This window comes from Manacus candei, unplaced genomic scaffold (genome assembly GCF_025592945.1).
Source record: "Manacus candei isolate 608988 ecotype Guabito, Panama unplaced genomic scaffold, ASM2559294v1 h1tg000028l, whole genome shotgun sequence".
In the NCBI taxonomy this organism is placed as follows: Eukaryota; Metazoa; Chordata; class Aves; order Passeriformes; family Pipridae; genus Manacus; species Manacus candei.
The window spans coordinates 28,634,033-28,643,654 of record NW_026138076.1 but is presented as its reverse complement, the minus strand read 5'-3'; positions in this window follow the sequence as shown (position 1 = coordinate 28,643,654).

Below are 9,622 nucleotides of genomic sequence, written 5' to 3'. Positions count from 1 at the left end.
TTTACACAGGGAGATAGGGACAGGACAAGGGGATACAGTTTTAAACTAAAAGAACAGAGATTTAGATTAGGTGTTAGGAAGATATTCTTTACTCAGAGGATGGTGAGACACTGCAACAGGTAGCCCAGAGGAACTGTGCATGCCCCATCCCTGGAAGTGTTCAAGGCCAGGTTGAATGGGGCCCTGAGCAACCTGATCTAGTGGGTGGCATCCCTGCCCATGGCAAGCGAGTTGGAACTGGATGATCTTTAACATCCCTTCCAAACCTATAGTTCCAAGGCTCTGTGACAGGTGCACACCATTGCCCTCCAGTTTAAAATGCCACGTGGTTCTGTCACAAGTCAGCTCTTTGCATCTTTTTTTCAGTGTCTGATGAAGACCAGTGGTGATCTGGGTTTTACACTAGAGGGGTTTTTTAGTGTAAAAGTGGCCCCTTTCAACACTTCAGTGCTTTTTTTTACCTGAAATATGGTTCTTCAGCTCTCAGAAAGCTTCTGAGTAAAACTTGTCAAAGCACATAAATAACCTAAAAACCTAACTTACTTTCAATAAGGTTTCATTTTCTAAGTTGTTTTAAAGAAGTTTTCTTGCTTCCCACCTCTTTTGAAAACAAAATTAATGCCTTTTATATTTTATATTCAGAGAAGAGTTCCCTCATTGTGTATTTTTTCCTCCAAAGATTCGTTCATTAGCAGTTACAGAAATGCCAAGAGTGCTTGCAAATCTTGCCAACTGGCCCTACTTCTACTTGGGTATTTCTGTTTCCCAAGGGCAAGCTTCTTTCTCCAGCCTCCATATATGCCTGTCTGTCATTTTCTTCATCCAGAAAAGGAATTCTGTAATACAGGCATCTTATATTATGAATTTATATATATTTATATATATTATGCTACGGCTTTATTTGAAAGAGGTTGCTCTAAAACCTTAACCTGAGCATCGCACTCTTGCAATGTCAATGTGTCTTTCCTCCTGCTTCACTGCTCCCAGGATACCGATAGTTTGGAGCCGGGTACTTGGATCACAGCCATGCTCTGGTATTAATATAGGCTACAGCTCTGAACTACTCCTCAGGAAGAGAAACTTGAGCTCATGGGAGGATAGACTCACATCAAAGCTTTGCCCTTCCAAAATATATGGATGCTATTGGCTCAGGCTACTTGGCTCTGAAAAATATAATCCAACTGTAGTCCAGCTTTGTAGTGACATTGTAGTTGCCTACCCCTCTTCCTGTAGAACTTGCCCTATTTGCAGACAGCTCTTTGCCAGGCTGACACAAAAGACATGTTCCCTGGTGAAAAGCTCCTTTGACCTCTAAGTTGAACGTTGCTCCTAAGTCAAGTCTGAGCTGTTCATAAACCCCCTTAACTCTAGTGGCTGCCCCATCAGATTTATAGGTTAAAACTCAAGTTACACTACTCCTTAGCTGTGCCAGAAGTCAAGTGCTGTTAGTTCTCCAGTGCTTTCCAAAAAAATCCCCCATGTGCACCCCAAAAAGTCTTAGCAGCACGCGGAAGTGGCTACATCAATTATTTTGTGGTCGGGATGCTTTTGAGCAGCTTGAACATAGATAATTCTGCAGTGAATATGTATCATGAAAGAAATGATCCACATCAAAGCCTGTAATGTCTGAAAAAAAATGCAATAGTAAATAAAAACTTCTGCCAAAACAAGAAACTTGACGTTAATACTCAGATGGATTGTTTCCATCCTGCCTCAGCTGGGGAGCAGGGAGCTGAAACTGTGTTTGTAATAGAAAGCACACTTCAATAGTAACATCCAGCTGTTATAAAGGCACTGCATTCAGAACTGTTAAAGCATTTTAGATGACTTGAGGTTCCTACGGGAACTTTGGTTCTTTCCTTTGTGTATAATTTCACAATTGGATTTGACATAAGTGCCCTTTTAGGTTCATTGCCTGGAAGCGGGTTTTTTGTGCTGTCTGGTTTTCCTCATAATTTTTTTTTTCTGGTGACCAGATTGCTTAGGCTTGTCTGAAAGCACCACTATTAATGTTATCTTAATAGTATTTTAATCTTTATCACTTCAACAGAGATCTCTTTCACCTTTCAGAAACCAGTCTGACCAGATTTCTCAACTTTTGTACTCTGCAAGTAAGCCAATCAACTATGTTGATGTTGTAAAAAGGTGGTTATGGTTCCAGTGTTCTAAAAAACTTAAATATTAATTGCTTCACTGCCAGGCATAGACCCTACAAGCTCTTGCTTTAACAATACAATGAAGGCTCTGCTGAACTTCTAAAATGCTATTCAGAGCCTCACACCATATATATACTTTGCAGTACTGTGCTCCGAGAGGAATCTCTTTTGGTGCTGGAGGAGAAAAAGCATTGCTGTCTGGGTTGCAAAAGGTCTCCATTTGTTTTGTTTTGCCTTATTTGCTACTTACAAGACATCTCCTGTTTGAAGACCAGAATGGGCCAAAATTTCAAGCCCTATGCAGCATCACTCATATCTCAGAAATTCTGGCTTTAATACTTTTGAACAAGCTCGTTCTGCATCTCATGATGACAGGAATCTAATAAATTATTTTTTTCAAAAAGTCAGTAAAATTCTGACTCATAGCTATGCCACTGTGGCACCTCCTCCCTCCTAACATGAAGGTTTCCTGTGCAGTGAACAGGATCAGAAGTACAACACATAGTAAAACTACCTCTCCAAAATGCTCCTCTGGTGAGCAGCACTGGCCTGTCCTACCTTGCAGGGTCAGCAGAAATGCCACGTTAGCTCTTCTGCCTAGAAGTGAGTGTAACACGGGGTCAGTGGAAGTGCCACGTTAGCTCTTCTGCCTAGAAATGAGTATAATGCTGGGTCAGTTTCAGGGAATACAAGTTTACAGAAGGCTATCCAAACTTAGCTTCTCACTCTTTGGTCTTTCAGAAAAGCACACAGAATAGACTGCATTTGTTATGGTGCTGCCTTCTTGGATAGCAGTTGATACTGCGAAGGGGCAAACTTTGGCAAAGCCATAATTTCGTACAGTACAAAATATCATGCTCAAATAAGGCAAAGGGTCTTCAGCAAAGTATTTACTTAAAGTTATTTTTTATACTCACAGGGTATTTTTCTACAAGCAGTCAGGCTTAATATTTGTACCTATTTTTACATAGCCTTTTCAAAATATCTTTTGGCTTCTAACATATGGCTGTTACCAACTGCTGTGCCTGTGATTTTACCAAGCAGTAAATCCAGCGTTTGGGCTGCCACTGCCAGACTTAATCCACCACAGCCATCTGACTCAAAGCACGAACCTGGCACAAAACACATCCTGTCAAGTCCTGTTTGTTTCACGATGCTCTGAACAGTTAATTTTGCACCATCAGATTTTACACAGTTCCCATTTATGTGGACGGATTTCCAAATTATTTCAGTCCATGGAAGGAAGAGGTGGTAGGTACTGAGTGCTGTGGAAAATGTGCTCTCAAATTTGCAGCTGGACACTGTGCAGTCGGGTGTCAGGGCTAGGCACACAGCACCTAATCCTCTGCAGCAATTCTTGGCTTCTAAAACTAAAGTTGCCTGAGTAACTGTTTGGAGGGGGAGGGTAATGTTGTGCTTGGAATTACAGTGCCACAGCCTAAACAGAAGTGCAGCTGCAGTGACTCGAAAACTGTTTTGAAAAGCCTTTCTCATATGGGAACACTGGTGTAACTGGATCTGGAGCTGTACATCTTTTGTCTTGGGCAATGGCAGAGCAGGGAATGGTGTGCCTGGTGTTTGACAACAGTTCTCTGCTCTTTGCCGCTGGCTAATTGACAACAACAGGCATTATGTGGGGAGAAGAGATGATATAATGTACAATTACTGGGTAAGAGAAGGAGTAAGGGAGTAGGAAGGGCCCCTTTAGAAGGAACATGCAGCTGTGTGGTGGGGCTCAGCTGTTCTGACCACAGTTCTGCTTGGTTTCCCCTTCATTCCCAGGAAGTCAAACTCCATGCTGCGTGTCTACTCTCAATAACTCCTGCTGTGAAGAGTTTGGTTTATTCACCTCAGGTTCAGAAATTCTACCTAACTTTCCTAAACACCTCTGGGTTTGAGCCACAGCCCTCTTGCTCCTGCTTCTCACCAGGCTTCCTATGCCCGCTGGCTTGGAAGTGTCACTCAGCCAAACCCACTTGGGATGTTTACTCCATCTTTAATCGAGTCTGCTCTTCCTCTGTTCCCTCCTTCACCGAGTCTTTGCCCTATCTTCCCCAGAACAGCAGCTACTGCCTGTTCTTCTACCTGCTGCAAGCACAAGCTCACCCTCTGACAACCAGGCAATATTTAACCCGAGTTGGACTCTCTGGAAGAGTTGTACCTTTCCAGTACCAGGGACAAAAGGGGTTTGAGATAGGACAATAGCAAGGAGAGGGTACTTTAAATCATGCAGTATAACTAAACAACATCCAATGTTCACTCCAGCCCAGCTCTTCAATGTTTGGTGTCTGCACCAGTGCAACTATTCAGGGGAAAAAAAGTTGAAAACACAGCCTACATAAATGTATAAACCTTTCCACTTCACCTCCAGTAATAATTGTTCAGTCAACAGAAACAACGTTTCACCAGCCTGAAATAATCCCTAAGAATCAGTGAAGTGTTATGAGCATTTTCCGGAGCACTCTCTGTGCACTCTTGTGGAGTTGTACGGACTTTTCCAAAAGCTCAACTCTTCGCCATGCTGTACCTCTCCACACTGGAAAAGCTGCACCAGGAAGGACACATAGTTACCAGGTGGACAGAGGCCCCCGAGGGTGTTACTTGCTTCTCAGTTCCCAGGTAAGTTATAGGGTTGCAACACGGTTTCAAGAGAGGTTTCACTGATGCAGCCACACCATCACTACAACATTGGCTAAAGGCCATGTTTAAGTGAGGCCTAAAGTTTCCTTTAAATATGGAAAACGTAGTGCTCTGGGCAGACAAAGCGACTTTTATATTGCCCCCATTTTTTTCCTAATGGGAAGCCTGAAAACAAACGAACAAATAAACCAAACCAAACAGCCCAAAACTGACAGCTGTCCTTAACAGCTCCTCACCATTGACTCCGCAGGGAAGTCACAGATCCGCCTTATCTCTCCTCTCTCATTCTTTTCTTTCGAGTATCTCTGCAGCTCATCTTGAGCTAACAAACTTCTGCCCACAAGGTAAGAAAGGAACTGGAAAAACCACCTCCCACCCATCTCTGCAGGGTAATCCCTCCTCCAGTCTTTTGTCTGGGGGACCTGCAGGAAGGGGATTGTGTCTTACTGAGGGCGAAACTGTGCCCGGTATGATGCACTTCCTCTGCCAGTCTGAGCTGAGGTGCAGAGGCACTGCTGCAGTATAGGAAAATCACCAGTCCTGTTAACTCTGCGCTTGCCAGCTAGCCTGCTCGGAGGCCGCCTCTGGGACAGATGGTGTTGTCATCTGAACTCGGTGAGCTTCAGTAGCATGATAAGCTGTTAAGGAAAAATGAGCTGGAAAAGCATATTGAAGAAAAATAGTGAAGAAAAAGCAAAATGCAAGCTCTGTTTCATGCTAATAAAAATTATTTCTTCTCCCTACAGTTCTCACATAGCTTATAAAAGTAGACGTCCTGTCTCGGGTGGAAAGGTGTACTGAGATTTTATTTAACATCTATGAGATCTTAAGATCTATCTTCTGTAGATCTAGTTGATATATGAACACTGTAATATAGCACATGCTGTAATATAACACAGCGCTCCATCTCTTGAAACACAAATGATTAATTAATAATTGGTTTTTTGTTTATTTACAATGCTCAGTAAAAATGTCGGTTGTCCGATATGTTGACTGTGCCTTTCTCCTGATTTCAGCTGGAAATCATGCCACTTACTGAGACAAGAAAACATGAAATTCTTAACATCCATGTTTCATATGTGAACTTTCCTGGAAGACAAGTCTTGTTACCTGCCCTTGTCTGGCACTTTAAGAAATTAACACCTCTTTAGCAGTCTTGTCTGCAAAGTGCAAAGATGTCTGAATGCAGTAAGAACAACTGCCTATTGAAATCATCAGTCTAACAGAAATGCTGATGACAACTATGATAACTTTATTCAGAAGTTTGGTCTACATTTAAATTTTTTGCCAAGAACATATATTGGGACAGGAACACAAAATATTCTCTTCACAAAAAACTTTCTTCCCCCTACACCAACAAATGCTTTAGCGCAATTAGAGCTGCGCTGTTTGCAGAATTTCAGTAAACTGTACTGGACAAAGAGTTTTTCAGTCAGCGTTACCCTTCTGTGCTAGAAGCTGTGCCTAGGATAAGTAGATCCTTATCCCCGTAGATAATGATGTAAGAGCTATCATACTGCCTTGGAGGACAGCTCTGCCTACCCCAGTACCTCAACTCTGATGGAGGCCATTAAAACCTTCTGCTTCTGGAATTCAAGTCCTAGGGATTTTTGAGCCAGAAGTCATGCAATGGCTCAATCACTGCCGTGTTGTTTTTATGTAAAATCACCCGATCGCTTCCTTCTCATCTTTAGTTTTGGCCTTTAAAACACGCTGCAGTAAGAAGTTTCATAAATCAGGCCTCTGTTTTGAGGTGCACCTTATCTCTGACCTGGCAAGATTGTGAAGATGTATGGTTAAGCCATGCATTTGGGAGGTGAGCAAGAGAACAGTCAGGACAGCCTGACCCAGCAGTTGAATTAATACAGGGTCTTCATGAGCCACATGCAGACTAGGAGATGCAGCTCCTTCAGCGTGCTGCAGCCACAGTGCACAAGAACACCCTTCCACGTGCCGACTGGCTCCATCAGAGCATTCTACATCTCTTTTTAAAACTCTCTTTTGCTGACTGTTCCATACCCTTGCTTTATTTGTCATTCCAGGGCATAAAACATTCCTATAGCTCAGCTGTCTTCCTGCACCTCTCCTGACATGCTGTCCAAAGGTCATCAAATACAATCTTCCCTCACCCACAGCCTCTTGGCTTGGAGGTCTGCCAAGCTGAGGCTAAGTGGTAGCACTCATTGCTCCATGAGGCCTCTCAGGTGCTTAAGCAAACAAAGACTGGAGAGGAACAGATGCCTCGGTAGCACGTTCAGGCTAGAAACACTATCTGGTTCTTGTCTGGGACTCTTTGCTCCCTACTCTGCTATGGCTGAATGCTGTCGGAGATGGTTTGTGCTGGGTTTCTCTCTCAGCTGCTGCAGAGTTCTGTTTCTCAGCTATATCCAAAGCAGCTTTGCAATGTAAAAGTCAGTATCTGCCCAAACACTAACTTTTCTTTAGCAGTTACATCACCTGAGCTAAAGGGAATGTATTAGTATCTTGAGTAAAACTGGATTACCTGAATCAAGTGTGGTCTTCCTCCCATCACTAATGTTTGCACTGCTTCAGCTCTATACACATTCACTTAGTCACAGCCTAGTCCCCAACTCCTTGTTAAAAAGGAAATAAATCCTTCCACCTGTTATGGAGGAGAGCATGTAGAATTAACCACCCGAGCCTGCCAAGACAGAATCACACTGCACTATGACCCAGGGGGCCTGGCTCGTTTTCTAATAGTCAGGATGTGGACACACGGTTTGCCTTCCTAAGGGAAAGAGCACTTCACTTCTGACAGTAGGTGTCAGCAGCAGATGACAATTTGTGCTGAATATGATCTTCTTGACTCAAAGCTAAGACAAGTAAAACTTTCTGAGTTGTTTCGGCCTGACTGGAGCTTGATTTTTACCTCGGTTTCAGAAACAGCACAGATCAGTGTTTCTGTCTATGCTGCAAGCACATGAATTTCTGCACTGATCTAACTTCCCCTGTTACTGCTACCAATTCTTTGCAAACTGTGTATCAAACTACAAAGACCCCTGAACAGGCCAGACTTTGTTGAGCACCAAACCTGTTACAGTTCTAAGTCTCTCATTCTTGCCCAAGTGGTGCAGAAAGCACTGATGGAATTATTTAAATCCACATCAATAAAGTATTCCTCCAGCTCCTGGAGAAAGAATGTTGATAAAGTAATCCCAGCATGAAGGTCAGCTCTGCAAAATTGTTCCAACTCAGCATTTTATCTACATTCATTATACCTTTTTTTTCTTTTCTTTTTCCCCCAACCATAATTGTTTTCTGTCCATTAAAGCAGATGTGATGCATTTACAGCTGCTAAATGACAGGAAAATGACCACAGGAGTTGACTGGAAGATTAGTAACTACCATTATTCTGCAGAAGCACCAGCAAAAGGTATTTTGGATTGATGGTAGTTCCAGGGCTGCCTCAATAAACACATCCCCACACACTAATTACAAGGACACAGGAGACACAGAGAGGAAGGCTAACAGGCAATGATGTCAGGGCTATGATCTCAAGGCTAAATCTCAGAGGATCCTGCACAATGACATCCATATACAGTTGCAGAGCAAAGACTGCAGAAGAATCTTGGTGCCAGGGAAGTCAAGGCAAATGCAGTAAATGAGCTAAAGTTCCTTGTACCATAACTCAGAGAACTTGGTTAAGTAGACATGATTCATCTCCACCAAAACTGGCAGTGGCTAGTTTGAAGTCTGAATTCTGGTATGCCTTAGATGGTCCTCAGAGCAAAAGGTGTCAATACAAATTACCAGTAATTAATTGTTCGTAGGATTTCTTTAGATATGCAGGATAAACTTCTAAGCCTGGTAAAATAATCCTAGTACAACAGCTATTAGAGCTGCCTAGTATTTCCTGCTGTCATGTCAGAAGAGTGAACAAGCAGGACATAACAGGACACAGGCTTCCCCTGCAAGCCTGGCTTTGGATGGTGCAGGTGTAAACTTGCTACCCTTCATCATGGTTGCTTGCTGATCTTTCCATTTCTGGCCTTCTCTGTTCATTCCAAGTCAAACTGCAGCAGGAAAGAAACATGGACGCAGGGCCAAGTCCCTTTCCTTGTGCTTGGCACTAGCATTGTGGCATTTTCAGAAGGATCTGATATCTTTAAACATACATCTACCTACAGGATTTGCAATGGCATGCCTGTGGAGTGGCTGAGCTAGCACATCCTAGGCCAGCTTCCTAGTTATATTCTTAAGTCATTCCTAAGGTAGGATGCAGAGGATGTTTTCAGGTCTTCTCCTTGCTGCCAGTTCACCAGCCCTTAATCTGCTCCAATCGCCAGTTGCCAATACTGTACCCTGGACAAAAATGCTTCTCTGACAGAAGGCTAAAAAAAACTTTTTCCACAGACATACTGCCCACACAGGTCAGTTCGCAGCCTGACAGTTTGCTTGCTTGACTTCCACTCCATCTACTCCATCCATTCCCAGCCCAGTGCACTTTTTGCAAATGCTCGTCACTTTCTTGGTAAAAGAAACATTGACACTCACCAGGAACAGAGGGAACTACAGGATGGAAGACAGTGGGAGATAAGACATACAGGCCACATAAAGGTAGTCAGCTGATTATTTTCATTAGCACTGGTAAATCACAGCCGGAATAGAAACAGAGGTGTCAGAAAGTGAAGACTACTGCGTTTACATTCAATATTAGGAAAGCAAGAGAACTGGCTGCAGAGAAAGGTTTCAGCAAAATATGCTGAGTGATAAAGAGCCTCTCCCACGCAGCACTCAACCTTGAACTGCCCCAATAGGTATTGAAGGAGAACCTGACATTATGTTTCATCAGACACAACAGCCTT